Below are 19,132 nucleotides of genomic sequence, written 5' to 3'. Positions count from 1 at the left end.
AAGATTTTTAAATGATAACATTTTTATTTTATAGTTTGAGATTTTATCATTCATGAATACTTATTATTTGTAGAAGATTTAGTAAGATTAGTCAGCAGCAGTTGTCATCTAGGAAACACACATCAATGTCAGATTCTGTGCTAGATCTCTCCCTGCTGTCTCATGTAATCTTCAGACAACCCTATGAAGGAGATATTATTGTTTTATCAGAGATGAGAACATTCAAGCTCAGTTAAATCACATAATTTGCCCCAAACCATGCAGCATTAACTGTACTTCATATTAATGTGGTAGAATCAGGACTTAAATACAGGTCTGAAAACTACAGTGCTGTGGAAGCAGTGAAGGTGTTGGGAGGTAAAATGCCTGCGATTCGTAGAGCTGTGGTGGCTTCTCTGGACAGAGGGTGGTTTGCAAGTGTTTAATGGTGTTGCACAGTGGGTGTAACAGTGTTACACAAATGGAAGGATGTATCTCAGCTCCCACTTCAGTCCCCATTCCACTTGCTATCACAGCCCATGGAGAACACTGCTCCTGAGGGGGACTGTGACAGCAGAAGTCTGCAGAGCCCCCCATCACAGCAACAACTCCCGCTCTGCACTGCCGTGTCCCAAGATCACAAAAACAAAATACTTACTTTGGTTGGTTCCAAAGGTCCAAAAATATGAAGCTAACATACAAAGAGTGGTTTAGCTGCTTACCCAATTAGAATTCTCTTCCATTCCCTTATCATATGGGTTAAAACAAACCCTAGCTCTACAGTAGGAAGAACTTGGAGCCTGAGTTCTGCAACTGATGAAAGAGATACACAGAAGGTTCTAATGAGTATACAGACCAAGCTGTGTTTAATTCTCTTAGCAGAGCATTTAACTCCATACTAAATAAAGATGACTAAAAGATTTATTAAGAATTCCTGTGCCCCTCTGGTCATTTTTATATATTTGGATCCTATTGGACTATTAAAGTCAAATTTCTGATACCCAGAGTAAGAACAAATAGGTGAGCCCTTGAAGAATACCTGTTTAATGTGTACTGTTTTTCTCTGGGTGTGCTTCATGTGATATCTTACACATTTGCTTATTTTAATCTTCACATCAGCGCTCATATTGAGGTTTAGAGAAATAAGGAGCTAACATTTTTCTGGCTTGAGACCATGATTCTAATCCCAGATCTTTTGATGCCAAGGCTGGTACTTTATGCATGCATTTTCCATAACAATAAAAGAAGAGACTACCTCCAAAAGGAAGAGTGTTGAAGCAATCTTCAGACGCTGGTCAAGTTGCTCCTGTCCATCAGCAGCGAAGTTAGGCAAAGAAGAACAAATTGTCTTTTAATTTACCAGGCAAGGAGAGCAGCAGAAAGCATCCTGAAAAATGTCAGCCACTAGAGGGTGCCATTGTCCTTCTGTGCACATGTGGTAAAGCACTCCTAGGATGCTTGCCCTGCCTGCCTTCAGGAAGAGGTCCAGGTGAGAGGTCCCCAAACTTCTGAGGATATACATACACACACACACACACACACACACACACACACACATATATATATATATATATATGGATATACGCCCCTGCATCTGCTTTCCTCAAAATTCAAGAGATCAATAAGAAAATTTTCCTTTAAGCAAGTAGGGAGTTGCACTTTACGGATACAGATAATTTGATGTCTTTGAAACTGTCTTCAGAAGATTTTTTAACTCACTAAAAAATATTTTTAAATGACTAAATGAGACCCAGGAGGAAAACAATAGCTCATATTGTCTTTATTGAAATAACTTTAATTTCCTCTTTAAGGCAGAAAGGATTAGTTTGTAAATAATCACCTTTGCCTAGTTCTGTCAAGAGAGCCAGAGAGTTTAAACTTTGACAGAGAATGATCTCTAACCTTATTCCTCAACCACCACCAATTCTGAATTCTCATCCAGCCATTTTACTGGACATGGGAGTAAAACAGTGGACAATACAGGGACTTCTGTCAACAGTGAGCACTTAATAACTGCTGGTCGAACAAATGATTGACTGACTCAAATCTCTGCTTAAATACCACCAAAAGTAAGAAGGTGATGGAAACCTTCCCCAGCTACCCCTCCTGCCACGGTCTTGAGCTGTCTGCCTTATACCTATCAGTAGTGAACATGTTGAAGATCAAGCATAGATGACGTTTAGATTTGTCCTTTTCCTGTCCATGGTTACAGACACAACTTACGCTCCTGGTAGATGCTTTATAAATACCTGATGAGTTGAATAAGTAGGAGCTGGCTCTAATTAGGAGTGCTAGATGAAACTGAGCCCTGGAAAACTGAAAATGGAATAGTTTAAGTGGGAGAGAGTAATGGTAAAATCTGCTGTGTGAAATCACCTCCCATCAATAGCAGTGGCTGTCCCCTACCTTAATTAACTTAGAAAAAGAAATAGCTCGGCCCAGAGGCCGTCTTGCAGGGATGCTATGAGAGGATGAGAGAGATAGGAGAAGCACAGTAAAGATGCCCTAATGGGTTTTCCACATCTAGGTTGATTGACTGTTGAGAAAAGAAAGAACAGCTTGTACTATTCTGGGTAGCATGAGCACTGTAATTTGTGACAGCTATAGGTCATGTATCTATTTTTCTGTCTGACAAGGACAAGAAGCAGCTGGTGGGTGGTACAAACCAAGATTGGCTTGTTCAGGCTGTAAACTATGGAGATAGAGCCTTGGTTTTCAATCTGAGCTATACAGGAGATAGAGCGTGTGGTTAATGCTTGCATGTCTGTGCAAACAGAGTTAACAGATTTCTGGCTGCAGGTGGGAAAATGAAGCTTAATGATTCTAAGAGCTCTGTCCCTAATTTCCTTCTGAGCATGAAAAGAAAGTCAGTTTTATACCTCTCTCTCCCCTCTCCACTCCCACCTTCAATTCAATTAAGTCTAACAAACATCAACGGAGCTCTTACACCTCACACCATGCTGGGCACTGAGGCAGTGAGGTGAGTGTGGCCTGCTCCCTGCACCTCCAGAACTAGTTTTATACAGAAGGCAGGCAAGTGATCATATAGAGTGGTAATCGTGACAATAGATCAATGTGTAAAAGCTACAAGATGCAGTACAGAGAAGGGAGCGATTTATTCTATTGCTATAGATAAGGAGAATTGTAGAAAACTTCTCAGTTCGTGGATATGAGAACATCATACTAATAAATGAGAATGGCTTTCCAGCACATAATCCTAACGTTCCCCTCATGTAAACTGATTAGAAAAGAGCTGAGAGGTGAAAGGACTCATCTAGATAGCTGTAGGTTTCTTCCAGCACTCCCTAACTGCCACCCTCCCTTCCGTGCCAAGGGGTGAGCCTCCTTACTTGGGCTGTTCCACTGGCAGCTGCTCCACTCAGGCTCCCAGGATGGCGCCATTAGGGTCTGTGCCCCCAACTTTATTTCATTTTTTCATTTTTTTTCTCCTACAAAATTGTGATCTTCATTTTATCTCCTTTAGACAATAAGGAAAATTCTGGCAAATGCATTCAGCTAGAGTGTTCTTGTCTTTTACAAGCCAGACGTGCCAACATTTCCCTTAAGAAAAGGGTATTGTCAAGATCCATGAAGTTAAGCCACAGGGTGAATGCATGTAATTAAATCCAGTAGTTTAGAGGGTCAGGCACACAGGGTTTCCTGACATCTTCTAGTTGTTCTTTACATGCCCATTAAGTCTGTCCTCATTTCCCCTAAACCCTCCTCTCACAGGCCCTCTTCCTGCCTGCCTGTGATACCTCAACAAAGTCCTCCTCATATAAACTGTCAAATTCTTACAAAACTAAAGCAGTTTAGTCAAAGTTTGATGTCCTTTATTCAAGGGAAACAGTCCATGGGTTAGGGAAGTACATTGCTCACAAGCAGTGGAGCATTCTGCCCAAGGGATTTGGGGCAAAAGTGAGTTTTAACAAGAGTTAGAAGCAGCAACATAGAAACAGGGCATAACTGGCTGGAAGGTCAAGGTCAAGGCAAGCGGGTCCTATTTTCTAGGGAAGGTAAAGTAGCTAAAGCTTAGTTGGAGGATTGCAATTGGTGTTTGTTAGGTTTCCTTGACAAGTGTTTCCCGTAAGTGCAGGCTGATGTAGGTTTAGATTTGTGATCTGGGCTGGGTCACTGGGATGGCCTCCATCTTGAGGTCTTGATATATGAATTAACATTATCGACACCTGACACTTCTCCAGGAAAAAAAAGTGGCAAAGTGGAAAGTCCTGATGTCCTCTTGTTATAGGAGTGTCAATGTATTCACTTTGGGCCACTGATGCAGAATAAGCAATGTAAGGATGGAAAACAAGTCTGTGTATCTGGAAAAAAATCTCATGTTCTTGGAATAAATCCATGCCCTCAGATCCTTAATGGAAGAGAGTAATAAATTCATAAATAAAAATATAAATTGAAGTAAATTCTCCATGTTAAATGAAGAAAATTCAAGGAGATTTTTAAAGAAATTACATGTAACAACTGGAATATTCCACTGTGCAGCAGCAAGTGCCTTTACATTTGAGGACAGTCCCCTGAAGCCAGATGGAGCCTCAAGATTGTCAGAAAACCAACAAACGTCCCCACAAGGGTATTCCTCTCTAATCCTAGGATTTGCTGTATCAGCCAAGCACTTAAGTCTTTTCCATTTGATTTAGGCAGTTTTCTCTACTTGAGTCTGTCATGCTCATCTATGTGGCAATGACACACTCCTCTCCTCCAGAGAGGAGCTGGCAAAAGGGTTCATTCTGAAGCAATTCAAGTTATGTTTAGGCTGCAGCCCGTATTAGGAAGCCTCTGAACATATATGCATCCTGGAGGAGTTTGCTAAACATTGGATGAGGATGTGCAACAGGTTTAAAGACAAACCACAACTTAGGAGGCCTTCAAACCAAAGGGCAGTGTGGACTCATGACTGTTATGATGTGTCAGGTAAACAGGAACCTTTTATTTAGCCAAGGCTTGGAAGTTTTAGTGTTGCCAAAGGAGATATCCAGGGACACAATCCGCTCCCCTTCACTGCCAAATGAATTCAAACTGTAACCTGTTTTTCTCAGCCACCATGAGTTTGTCTTCTGATGAGACTCAGTTGAACCTGGGAAAAAGGAACTAAAGCCATTAACTGTACACCTCATAGTCTGGATCTGGCAACACTTAAAGTTGAAGGCAGGGCCTAGATTTAAACCCTCATGTTGCCAGAAATGCATCCAGGACATTAAAATCAATTTTTTTCCAGTCTTAGCAACCTAAATGTCCATTGACAGATGAATGGAAAAGAAGATGTGGCAGATATATACAATGGAATATTACTCAGCCACAAAAAGGGTAAAATAGATAGCTAGTGGGAAGCAGTCACATAGCACAGGGAGACCAGCTCTGTGCTTTGCAACGACCTAGAGGGGTGGGATAGGGAGGGTGGGAGGGAAGCTCAAGAGGGAGGGGATATGGGGACATGTGTATGCATATGGCTGATTCACTTTGTTGTACAACAGAAACTAACACAGCACTGTGAAGCAGTTTTACTCCAATAAAGATATATAAAGAAAAATCCAGTTGTTTCCAGTCTTAATGGCTCAGGCTGCAGGAAGCTCCACGGGAGGAGCAGCAGGGATCACGCCTATTCCACTTGAGACTGGGACCTCAAGGCTTTACTCATTAGACAGAGGACAGCAGCCTACATCCTTTTCATCACTCCACCTTGAATTTTGCACATGTCAGGCCCTGAGGCATTACCTGTGGAAAGTTACCCTGCAAACGTCAGGATGGACTCTGGGGTTTTTGTGGTAAATAATTTTGGCAAATGTTAACTATTTTATTCCCTCCTGAAGAGTCACAATATTCTTTGTCATTTTAAAGACATCAGAAATTCTGAAGTCAAAACATTTTCATTTTTTTGTATTCCTTTACATATTTTTTAGTCCAGCATTTTCAAAATTTCTTTAACCATTGTTAAAAGATAAACTGAGACATATTGAACACCTAAAGAGTTTATTTGAGGAAAATCAATTTATAACAGGCAGCACCAAGCTGAAGTGGTTAGGAGTACTCCAATAGGAGCTAGAAGAAAGACTTATAAAGTGAAGAAAAAGAAAAAAAAAATACTGATTATCTACGGCTTAAATCCCAGGTGGCTGTTTGTGAGCAGCTGTCCTTAGGTATCAGTTCCTTAATCTTGAGGCCGTTACAGGCTTAGATTTGGTTTGCTTGCATAGGTCACCATGATGTTACAGCTGCCTCAGTCTAATGGCCTTCAGGTTTAATTAATTTAGAACCATGGAACCCATTTTTTTTTGCGGTACGTGGGCCTTTCACTATTGTGGCCTCTCCCGTTGCAGAGCACAGGCTCCGGACGTGCAGGCTCAGCGGCCATGGCTCACGGGCCCAGCCTCTCCGCGGCATGTGGGATCTTCCCGGACTGGGGCACGAACCTGTGTCCCCTGCATGGGCAGGCGGACTCTCAACCACTGCGCCACCAGGGAAGCCCCATGGAACCCTTTTTGCAGAACAATTATTAGCATCTCAAGAAATGAGTGTTCGGCAATACACATTTCTATTTATTTTTTAATTTTTATTTTATTTTTTAACATCTTTATTGGAGTATAATTGCTTTACATTGTTGTGTTAGTTGCTACTGTATAACAAAGTGAATCAGCTATACGTATACATACATCCCCATATCCCCTCCCTCTTGCATCTCCTTCCCACCTTCCCTATCCCACCCCTGTAGGTGGTCACAAAGCAACGAGCTGATCTCCCTGTGCTATGCAACTGCTTCCCACTAGCTATCTATTTTACATTTGGTAGTGTATATATGTCAATGTCACTCTCTCACTTCGTCTCAGCTTACCCTTCCCCCTCCCCATGTCCTCAAGTCCATTCTCTACATCTGCGTTTTTATTCCTGTCTTGCCCCTAGTTTCTTCAGAACCTTTTTTTTTAGATTCCATATATATGTGTTAGCATACAGTATTTGTTTTTCTCTCTCTGACTTACTTCACTCTGTATGACAGACTCTAGGTCCATCTACCTCACTACAAATAACTCAATTTCATTTCTTTTTATGGCTGAGTAATATTCCATTGTATATATGTGCTACATCTTCTTTATCAATCTGTCGATGGACACTTAGGTTGCTTCCAATTTCTGGCTACTGTAAACAGTGCCACAATGAACAAAAAAGGCACACAAAAGTGGCAAGCACCTCACACAGCAAGTTAACATGGTACAGAGCTACCCGCAGGTAAGGAAGGATACGAATATTTGTATAAATCCATACTCTCAGAGCCTCAGGGAATACTGTGATGTAGGCAGTCAATACTGGCCAGGTGATTCCTTACTTACAAGTGAGGGTGTACTTGGTGGAAGTGATTGTTAATTTCAGCTCAAAGGAAAGGTTATTTGCACAGCGGGGGCTCCAACGTTTGGATACTTCCATTAGACCTCAAGGGGGCTCACCTGTCAGATCACAAAAGCCCTGGGCAGCGTGGATCCTGAAACCTTATCAGAACCACACGATGATTCGCCTCGGGTGGGCCACATGTGGAACAGGCCTTGTGGCTCCTGCATGGGCCACCTACAATACTATGAAGAATAAGAATAAAGGGAGGGAGGAGGAGACCACACAGACTAAGATCAGCAGTTTTCCTTTCGCTTTAATGATCATCAGTTACAACTGATTTGGAATGGGAGCCCTGAGCATAAACTGAAGGCCTCTGGCCTGGGAGGCCTGAATTGGGCTCACATTCTTCAAGCCCTGCTGTAGTTAAAATTTATAGCTCTGCTGTGGACGGGAGTAGCCTTAGGAAATAGAATTCCTAGTCTGAGAGTATAGGGATAGCTTGGGGACAAACAACACATTACTTGAGATTGTTTACCAGAGATTTGGGGAAAATATCCAAGGGAAAAAAATTCCTCAAGAAAAACAAGCCCTGATGGAGTTTCTTACTCTTTCTGGCTTTTTTCCTATAGACTAATACCAAAAGCTCCTGTGTTAGTTTGGACCCTCCTAAAAGCAGACTCAATACAGGATTGGATGCATAGGAGACTTACTGTAAGGATAAAGAGGAGAGAAAGTGAGAAGGTGGGCAGAGACGGGCACCGGTGAGGGAAAGGGGGCAAGAAGGACAGTCCAGTTGGGTGGGAAGAGACTCATTGGACCTGGAGTGCATGTGTCTTCACTGCACTAGCCACCTTCTTCTTGTCCTGTCTGATGAGCTTATAGTCACTGATCAGGTTTACCAGCAGCTGAGCTTGGGGTACACTGCAGTCTGTCTCCAGGATCCGTCTTGTTTCTGCAGAGGCCAGCCTATGACTTAAATGGAGATATGACAGGGACCATGAGCTCTGCATCTTTTAGGTATTTAATGGAGGTGCCATCCCTCCCAGGATGAACTATATCAATCAGCATCTGAAATTTGGTTTAGGTCTGGGAACTGAACACGGAATTTTGACTTTGTATTGGGATAGCTGTCTTCAGCCTCCTGCTCCTCCGTTCTTCCTTTTTCTGGCTGTAGGTTTTTACGGCTCCCTTTTTGGCTGCTGTCCATTTTGCTCCTGGGAATGATATGCTCAATTAACCATCTACAAAACTCCCTGAAGATCAAGCCCTCCTGACTGCCCTCTCTACCTGCCAGTTATTATGGTAATTATGGTCTCCTGGCTTCTGGCAGTTAAGTGCTAAGGGCTGACACCTAACATCTAATACCTCAAGGTTCCGTTATCCCCATGGACACTAACAAGGCCAGCTCTGTCAGCCCTGTGACTTCCTCTCCCACTGTAAGCACTGGCCTGCAAAGGAGAGCTCCCACTAAACTGCTGTCCTTGTCATCAGTACATTCCTGATGGCCTTGGTGAATGGGGTGTCCTCTGGGCCTTCCTGCAAAACAGAATTCTGCTGGCTCTTCTGCCCTCACAGAATATATCCATGCTGGCATGTCCACATCCCTCAGCCCCTGTAATCCTCTTCTGCTGTCTTCCAGGACTCAAGCATTTGCACTTTACTCAAACTGGGCCATCAATTTCTCCAGGTTTCCAATAGCCACCCTAGTAGTGAATTTGCCTCATCCCCTGAGGTCCTTGCCAGGGTGGGTGTTAAATCCAGTGTCTTGAGAAATTTCCCCCAAGTCAATGAATTCTTGCTTATCCACTCTTTCATTCCATCACCCTTGATCAAATACCCTCAGAATACAGTAGTGTTATAGGCTAGCCAGTTTTTGTGGCTCCTCCTAGTATATAGTCTCTTCCTTCTCTTATCAGACCCAGCATATCTTCAACTGGTTATCAGTCTGGATTACAGGAGATAAAGTAGGAGTAGCTCTTACGGGGGGGTGCCTCTTTCATTGTTGGGAAGAAGTCTCTGCTGCATCTTCCAGTATAGGGGAAAGTGTTAGGTCTTACTAGGGAAGGGTAGCTACCTGCTACAAGCTCTGAGGATTGACAAGGGGGCTATGGTGTGTGTACAGAGCCAACATTCTCATACTCATTGTCATACTTCTCGATGCCCTCATACCATTTTTCAGGGTCCCAAGTTTTCTCAACCTTTTCCAAGTTTCTCACCATTTTTTACATCTTAGGAACTCCAACTTAAAAATTCAGATCGCTGGTCAGCTACTCAGCTGTGTCAGCTTTCCCATTGCAGGAGATAAGGTTTTAAAGAGCCCTCTGGCTCTCACACATAGCCTTTAAATGCTTGTTAAAGGTCCTCAGTTTTTCATTATCCTTGCATAGGACATAACTATAGTTTAGCAGTCACTGACCAACTTCTCTGTCTCCCAGACATTGCACGTCCCAAATTTTTCAAAAACTTGAATTGTGTACCTGCAGTGGTGCCCTCCTCCATGGGGGAGTTTCTCCAGGTCAAGATTTGTGAAATCTTTAGCATCTGAGAGGACATCTTGTGCCAGAGACTACCCATGTACTATATACACCACTCAGGTTGGCATCCTCCCTGGGCAATGAGCAAGCCAGTCCCAAATTGCCATCTTACTGTCTTTTTCTTGGATCACTCCAGGCTCCACTTGTGTTAGTTCAGTTCCTGTAAGAAGCAGATATCAAGATAAGATTTGATTTAGTGAAGGAGATGTCAATTAAGAATTAAGGGGACAACACCAGAGAAGGCAGGGAGAGCCTTTAGGCCATGGTACAAGTCTTAAACCTGTGAAGACAAGGAGATTTTGAGAAAGTGAAAGGAACTGAGCAATAAGAGTCTCAGACCACAGCCCAGTTCTATGAAAATTTCAGCCAGTTGGAAGTTCCCAAGCAAAGCCACATGCTAAAAGAGTCTGTGTTTTGCAGGAATAGTCCTTCACTAGTTCTTTGACTACACTCATCTATTAGCTGGGAAGAACCCATAGGAACCATGGTCCTAGCATGCCACCCAGAAGAACAGCAGCTGAGGCCACCAGTCAATTATGCTCCCTGAAGCAAGAGATATGAACGTCATATTTTCATGGCACCACAACCTCCCTGATACAGTGTGGATGTCCTCAAGACCTACCTGTCATTGAAGTGGTGTTCTGGAGGAGTCTGTCCACACCTTAAAGAGGCCTATTCTGTAGACACATATTATCCCTGTGACTGACTCCTACCTAAACTGAAGGATGAAATAGCGCCTCTTTTCTGTTAAAATTTAATAGAAAAGTAGAAACCAGAAAATGAAGAAGGGCTAAGTCGGTGTTAGCCAGAGAGGCTGCAACAACCAACAGAGAGAGGACTGCAACAGCCCCCAACATGATTTAGGGAAGGACAAATGTTGTCTGCCCTTACTCTGCCTTGCATAGCTTGGGAGTTAGAGTTTAAAAAGAGAGGAAGGGCTTCCCTGGTGCCGCAGTGGTTGAGAGTCCGCCTGCCCATGCAGGGGACACGGGTTTGTGCCCCAGTCTGGGAAGATCCCACATGCCGCGGAGAGGCTGGGCCCGTGAGCCACGGCCGCTGAGCCTGCGCGTCTGGAGCCTGTGCTCCGCAACGAGAGAGGCCACAACAGTGAGAGGCCTGCGTACCACAAAAAAAAAAAAAAAAAAAAAAAAAAAAAAAAGAGAGGGAAAGGAAGTATCCCAGAGGCAGGTCATGCTTCTTCTGGTCTCACCCAAGCTGAGAGTGCAAGAGCCTCCCTCCTCCAACTCCACCCAACTGACTAACAAGAGGAACAGAGGAGATGAGATTAGTCTCTACTAGGAGATTTGAGTTTTAAACTTGATAGACTTTTTAGTTTAATATATATGTTAAAAAAAAAAACCCTAAAACAAACACAAGACGTAACTCAAGAGGTCAAGAATCATCAATAACTTTTAAGCCTCCTATGGGTTTACCACTCCATACTGTGTCCTTTTTCTTTTTTTTTTAATATCTTTATTGGAGTATATTTGCTTTACATTGTTGTGTTAGTTTCTGCTGTATAACAAAGTGAATCATCTATATGTATACGTATATCCCCATATCCCCTCCCTCTTGTGTCTCCCTCCCACCCTCCCTATCCCACCCCTCTAGGTGGTCACAAAGCAACAAACTGACCTCCCTGTGCTATGCGGCTTCTTCTTACTAGCTATCTATTTTATATTTGGTAGTGTATATATGTCCATGCCACTCTCTCACTTCATCCCAGCTTACCCTTCCCCCTCCCCATGTCCTCAAGTCCATTCTCTGCATCTGCATCTTTATTCCTGTCCTGCCCCTAGGTTCTTCAGAACCATTTTTTTTTTTTTTTAGATTCCATATATATGTGTTAGCATACAGTATTTGTTTTTCTCTTTCTGACTTACTTCACTCTGTATGGCAGTCTCTAGGTCCATCCACCTCACTACAAATAACTGTTTCCTTTCTTTTTATGGCTGAGTAATATTCCATTGTATATATGGGCCACATCTTCTTTATCCATTCATCTGTCGATGGACACTTAGTTTTCTAAACTTGATAGACTTTTAATAGACAAAAATTACCTGGGGTTGAAGAATCTGCCCAATATGTCATGAAAGACCCTGCTCCTGAGCAGGAAGTGTTGATATTGACCACCAGCAGTGAATGGAGAAAATTAAAACCATTTCAAGGTTATGTGCCTCCAAATTGAGACAGTCCAGCAAACTAATTATAAGAATTTGAAGTTCTCCTCACAGCCATGAGGAGACATAAATTTTTTTAAAGGAAGAGGATCAATTGATCATATTCACATTTAGATGGATCACTTGGCACAATGTGAAGAATGGGTTGTAGGTGAGTATGTCTGTGTGTGGGCAAATGGCAGGGGGAGAACATTTGGAAATCAAGCTAGAAGGAGGCAGAGCAACTAGAAGGTGGAACAGTGTTGGTGGAAATAGAGACAAGAGATGAATTTTGCAAGGTGAATTGAATTAAAAGTCCTTTGTAGTTAACTGGATATTGGGGGTGGGGAGAGGTGGAACAGTCAGAATAATTTCCATGTTTCCAGCTTGAGCAACTGGGTGGATGGCACTGCCATTTACCTAGATGAGGAACATGGGAAATAGCATGTTTGAGGACAAGATAATGATTTTATTTGCAGATGTGCTGATTTGAGGTATTTATAGGAAAGTCAAATGAAAGATAAGCAGTAAGCAGCTGTAAATAATGATCTGGACTTTAAAAGGAAAGAGTAGGATTTGGGTGGGAGGTAGAGACTTCAGAGTCATCAGCTTTTATATAACAGTTTAAACAACTGACACGAATAAGAATAATCAGAAAGAGTAAGAAAGTAAGAGGTACCTGAACAGAATCCTAATGGTGCCAATACTGAAAGAGTGGACAGTAAAAAAGAAGGTTAAAAGAAAACTCTAATAAGGAGTGTAAGAGAGTCAGGACATGCTGTTCCTAAGAGAAGAGATGGTTTCAAGAAGGGGGAAGGAGTGGTTATCACTTTCAATATGTGGTCATGTGGCATTTGAATGTAAAAGTGACTTTGGGTTTAGCAAGAAGAAAATCATTGGTGACCTTGATAGTTGTAGTTTCAATGGAGCTGAAGAAGCTGAGCCCAGATTACAGAGGGTTGATGAGTGCAAGGAAGCTGAAGAAGAAGTGAAAACAGATGTAGAAAACTACACTTTAGTAGCTAGAATTTTATCGTATTGGAAAGAGGATATTATTATTAAGATAGGAGACTTTTAAACATATTTAAATGCTGCTAAGCCTCAAGTTGAAGAGATGAGAGAGATCACTAAAGCAAGAAATCAAGTTTTCTGTGGAAATAAGAGGGCATGCAGGAGTACAGAGGAAGAGCTTACCCTTGGGCAGGAAGGCAATACCTCTTTATTTAATGGTCAAGAAAGAGGAAGGATGCCAGTGTGGATTCCATAACTGTGTGAGTTTGGTGGGAGAGTATTTAAGGAGTTACTGTCTGTTGGCTCTTATTTTCTCTTTAAAATTGGAGATAAAGTTTTTATTCCCATTCTGTGCCTCCTGTCCCTTGATCATTATTTCCATGTTTGTCCTTTCCCAATATGTACATTGAATCCTTTATGATTTTGTATGGATTTCAAAAACAATGTTCCTTTTTTCTTGGGTGACTGTATAATTTATCTTCCAGACTAAGACACTTTGGAGAGTAAAAGGTAACAATAATTAAGCCAGGCAACAGATTTTAGACTGGGTCCAAATCTGGATATAAGGTCAATCCTACCTATATACTCACTATTTTATTTATTTATTTTATTATTTTCGCGGTACGCGGGCCTCTCACTGTTGTGGCTTCTCCTGTTCCGGAGCACAGGCTCCGGACGTGCAGGCTCAGCGGCCATGGCTCATGGGCCCAGACGCTCTGCGGCACGTGAGATCTTCCCGGACCGGAGCACAAACCCATGTCCCCCACATCGGCCGGTGGACTCTCAACCGCTGCGCCACCAGGGAAGCCCAACTCACTATTTTAAAAGAACTTTTCATAAACCTCCTTGACCTAACTAAATCATAGCTGTTCCCAGAAGGTACAATTCCTCTGAAGGCCTCTTCCATGAGGGCTGCATATTGTCTTATATTTTATAAAGGGGAAGGTCAGAGGTGTAGTCAGCATTCTCCTAATTCCTCAATGATGGTTTCATGATATAATTCAATTACTCCTTGAGGCTCACATATCTGACTGTAGTATTTTCTCATAATCTTGTCTATTACTAACCAGTCCTGTGGTTATAGATTAAAACTTGGTCTTGTCTGATATTGTTCCACTCAGAAATTATAAATGTTGAAATTCCTTTGATAGTAATCACTTTTTACAATCTTCTCATAACTTTACAACTATTATAGCTTCTCTTCATCACCATGATTTAAAGTGTCTTAACAGAATAGACCATCTTCTCATCAGACTGTTGGGTAAATGCCCATGGAACATTCCATAAAAACTGACCAAACTTAAGGCACAAAAACCCTCAATACATTCACCAAACTAGAAATTATCTGACCCAAATTCAATAAAATTAGAAAATAATTCCAAAGAAAAATATAAAAACAAAAAATTTCCATCAATTCAATTTTTAAAATCTCTCCTAAGTAAGAATTTCAAAGAAAATTAAAAAAAAAACTAAAATTTCAGAATATTTAAGAGACACTAATAATGAATATACTATAGATAAAAATCTAGTAAATAACTCTTTTAATAAATGATGTCTCACCAATCCTTTTGATGGCACAGAGGACAACATCATATATGAAGAAATTTTGTTCTGAGAGTATCTTTACCATTTTATTTCTCTCGTCTTTTCCTTTTTTTAAGGCATACACACAATTGTTATAAATTAACAACAAATTTCTAAATATTGTATTTATGAGTTGTTTCAATTAGTGCAAAATTGTGGTTCTAATAAATGCATTATTTATTCTTATATATTTATTTGTTTATGCTTATTTGTAATATACTTTATTATTATAAAGGTATTTATACATTCATTGACAGAAGTTTTTATTTCACAGAGGTGAATAACAAAATGATATACATATAGCTAGCTTGCAATTCCCTGGTGACATATGATATTGAAAATCTTTTCATATGCTTCTTTGACATTGTCTATTTTCTTTAGGGTGGTGTCTGTTCATGTATTTTGCCCATTTTAAAAAATTGGATTATTTTCCTATCATTGAGTTTTAAGAGTTCTTTGGGTATTTTTGATACCAGTCCTTTACCAGATATGTATTTTGCAAATAATTTCTCACAGTCTGTGGTTTATCTTTTTATTCTCTTAGTGCTTTCATAGAACTGGTTTTTAATTTTAATAAAGTCTAATTTTGCAATTAAAAAATATCTAGTAAATAAAATTAAATCTATGACCAGAAGAAAATTCATAGCTTTAAACATTGCATGTTTACATAATTTTTAATGATATAAGTATTTAACTAATGAAGCCAGAAAAGAGCAAAGAAATGAATCTATACAATTAGAAGAAAAGAAATAATGATAGACTCTTAGAAACTAATGAGTTAGAAAAGAGAAAAATAACCTCAGAGATCAAGATCTCCAAGGAGTAGGAGAATGTTGAGCTCACTTTCCCTCATGAACAGATAAAAAATACATCTATGTGTGAAATAATTGTCACTGAAAACAGACTGGACACTGGCAGAAAGACTCTTATACAATCAAAGCTGTAAAAAAGAGCTACATGGAATCAGGTAGGAAGGAAAGAGAAGCGATCAGGTTGGAACCTGTGTTGGGATCAGGGGGGGACACAGAGAATGAGGGGGATTACATGGGATTGCAGATCCTCCCTGGGGAGTGAGTGATTTGAACTACATATTGGGTGCCCCAACCCTGGGGATTGATGCCAGGAGGATAAGTATCCTTAACTGGTTTGAAAGCCAGTAGGACTGACAGTGGAGTTGTAAGAAAAGTGTGTGACTCCATGTATACACACTTGCTTACTCCCCAAACAAGGTGGCAGAAGCAGATTGAAATGTGTGGAACTCTGGCTGGTTTCCTGTGACTGCCCCAGGGCACCCAGGCCAAGCCAAGCACCCACTCTGGCACATCTAACTCCTGCACAGCTTCACACTAGTGCAAATGCTGCCATTACCAAGGAGAGTGTGCCATTGAGGGGTATGGAGGTGACTTGGACCTGGCACAACCTCCAAACTGGATGAGGGCAGCCATTACATGCATTCATGGAGATGACAGATTGGGAGCAGTCTGGAGCACTAACTGGTGTGACAGTTATGCCTTAGCACACACCCTGGCCCATGCTGAGCAACCACTCTGGCCTCTCTTGCTTCAGTGCTGCTCCCCTCTGGGGCGAAGTTACCACTGATGGGATGGGGAAGAGAGCACACTTAGATGGACTAGAACTAGCTCAGACATGACCTCCAGGGCTTCTGCTCCAGCACCTTGTGACCCTAAGGTGGTGACAGCCACTGAGCATAGGAATAGCCCCAGCTCACATCAAGGTGATACCTGCCAACACACCCTGGGGGAATATGTGGCCCATGCTCACTTCAGATCCAGCTCTCCCACCAAAGACACTAGGCACATATAGACTGCATAAGGACATTTTCACACAAGGATACCCATCTAGACCAGGGTAACTGTTTCTCCTAATTTCATAGACAGAGAGAAAGTTAAGCAAGATGAGAAAACAAGAAAATACAACTAATAAAACAAATAAATAATCTACCAGATAAAGAGTTCAAGGCATTAGTAATAAGAATGCTACCATTAGCACTAAGGAAAATAATAGATAAACACAGTGAGAATTTTAACAAAGAACCAGAAAATATTAAAAAAAAAAATCAGAGGTGAAGAATACAATAACTGAAATGAAAAACCACTAGAAGGAATGAACAGCAGATTAGATGATACATAAGAAAGCATAAGTGATCTGGAAGATAGAATAATGGAAATCACTCAATAAGAAGAGCAAAAAGGAAAACAAATTTTAAAAAATGATAATAGTTTATATGACCTCAGAGACAAAATCAAGCATACTAACATTCACATTATAGGGGGTCCCAGAAATAGAAGAGAGAAAGAAAAGGGTCAAAAATGTATATGATGAAATTGTGGCTGAAAACTTCCTAAACCTGAAGGAGGAGACAGATATCCAAGAGTCCCAAACAAAAAGAATCCAGAGGAGTCAAGGCAGAGTAGGAGGACATGGATTTCACATCTCCTAAAAACTAGGGCACCTACCAGGCACTGGTGGGGGACCTCCGACATCTAACGGGATGAGAAGAATCACTGTGTGACCAGGTAGGATGTAGAGGGGAAGGAGTGGGGGAGGAAAAGTGGAGGCAGAACATGACCAGCACCCTGAGGGGCATCTGGGGGAGGGGAGGGGTTCCCATGATCAGAGGGGCCCACCCACAGAGTAGGGATTAGCAGAGATGGGGAGAGATATTTGGAGGATTGGAGGGGAATGAGGCTAGTGTCTCCCTTGCCCACATGGACCCCAGCAAGCCTGCTGGTGTCCCAGGCCTAAATCTCAGCCCTCTGGGGTCCCCTCCAGCCACACTAGTCCTGGGAACATGGGAGTGAGGAAGATGGGAAGGAAAAGTGCAGGTGGGATAGAACCAGTGCCCCTGAGGAGAGGTGGTTGGGGGGAAGGGTTCCCACACTTGGAGGGGTCCATGCACAGAGTGGGGATTAGCAGGGATGGGGAGAGACCTTCAGGGGATTGGGGGATTGGAGGAGAATGTGGCTAGAATTTCCCCCACCCACTCAGACCCCAGTGAGTCTGCTGGGGTCCCAGGCATGAACCTCTGCCCTCCAGGTCCCCTCCATTGGCACTGAGCGTAAGTCCTGCCCCCCACCACACAACACCCCTAGGGCCTTTTCCAGCTGTGCAGGTCTTGAGCTTAGTACCTGTCCCTGGCTAAGCCCTCCCCCCACAAGCCTGCCCCCCAAGGCCTTTTCCGGCCTGTTTTTTTTTTTTTAATGTTTCGGTTCTGTCTTGCCTTGTTGTTGCTGTTTCATTTATATTTTTATTTTCTCCAATATATTTTTTTATTTTCCTAATTTTACTTTATTGTTTATTCTTTGCTATTCTTCTGCTCTTTTATTTTTTTCCATGCCGGGCAGCTTGTGGCATCTTGTTTCCAAGGCTGGGGTTTGGGACTGAAGTCCTGTGGTGGGAGCACCAAGTCCAAACCACTGGACTAACAGAGAACCTCAGACCCCAGGGAATATTCATTGGAGTGAGGTCTCCCAGAGGTCCTCAACTTAGCATCAAGACCTGGCTCCACCTCACTGCCTGCAAACTCCAGTGCTGGACACTTCAGGCCAAACAACCACTAAGACATGAACACAGCCCCACCCATCAAAAAAATGAGACAACAAAAAAAGATGTTACAGATGAAGGAATAAGGTAAAAACCTATAAGACCAAATAAATGAAGAGGAAATAGGCAACCTACCTGAAAAAAAATTCAGAATAATGATAGTAAAGATGATCAAAAATCTCAGAAATAGAATGGAGGCCCAAGATCGAGAAAATACAAGAAATGTTTAACAAGGACTTAGAATAACTCAAGAACAAACAAACAGTGATAGAGAACACAATAACTAAAATGAAAAATACACTAGAAAGAATCAATAGCAGAATAACAGAAGCAGAAGAAAGAATAAGTGAGCTGGAAGAGAATATGGTAGAAATAACTGCCAAGGAGCAGAATAAAGGAAAAAGAATGAAAAAAAATGAAAACAGCAGCAGAGACCTCTGGGACAACATTAAATGCACCAACATTTGAATTATAGGGGTCCCAGAAGAAGAAGAGAAAGAAAAATGGTCTGAGAAAATATTTGAAGACTTTATAGTCAAAAATTTCCCTAACATCAGAAAGGAAATAGCCAATCAAGCCCGGGAAGCACAGAGAGTCCCATACAGGATAAACCCAAGAGAAACACACTGAGACAATATTAATCAAATTAACAAAAATTAAATAAAAATATTAAAAGCAGCAAAAAATATACAAGGGAAAAGCAACAAATAACATACAAGGGAATCCACATAAGGTTATTAGCTGCTCTTTCAGGTAAAACTCTGCATGCCAGAAGGGAGTGGCAGGATATATTTAAAGTGATGAAGGGGGAAAACCTACAACCAACATTACTCTCCCCAGCAAGGCTCTCATTCAGATTTGACAGAGAAATCAAAAGCTTTACAGAGGAGCAAAAACTAAGAGAATTCAACACCAACAGACCAGCTTTACAACAAATTCTAAAAGAACTTCTCTAGGCAAGAAACA

This window comes from Lipotes vexillifer, unplaced genomic scaffold (assembly GCF_000442215.2).
Source record: "Lipotes vexillifer unplaced genomic scaffold, Lipotes_vexillifer_v1.1 scaffold593, whole genome shotgun sequence".
Taxonomy (NCBI): Eukaryota; Metazoa; Chordata; class Mammalia; order Artiodactyla; family Lipotidae; genus Lipotes; species Lipotes vexillifer.
The sequence above is the reverse complement of the archived record's forward strand: the minus strand, read 5'-3'. Positions refer to the sequence as shown.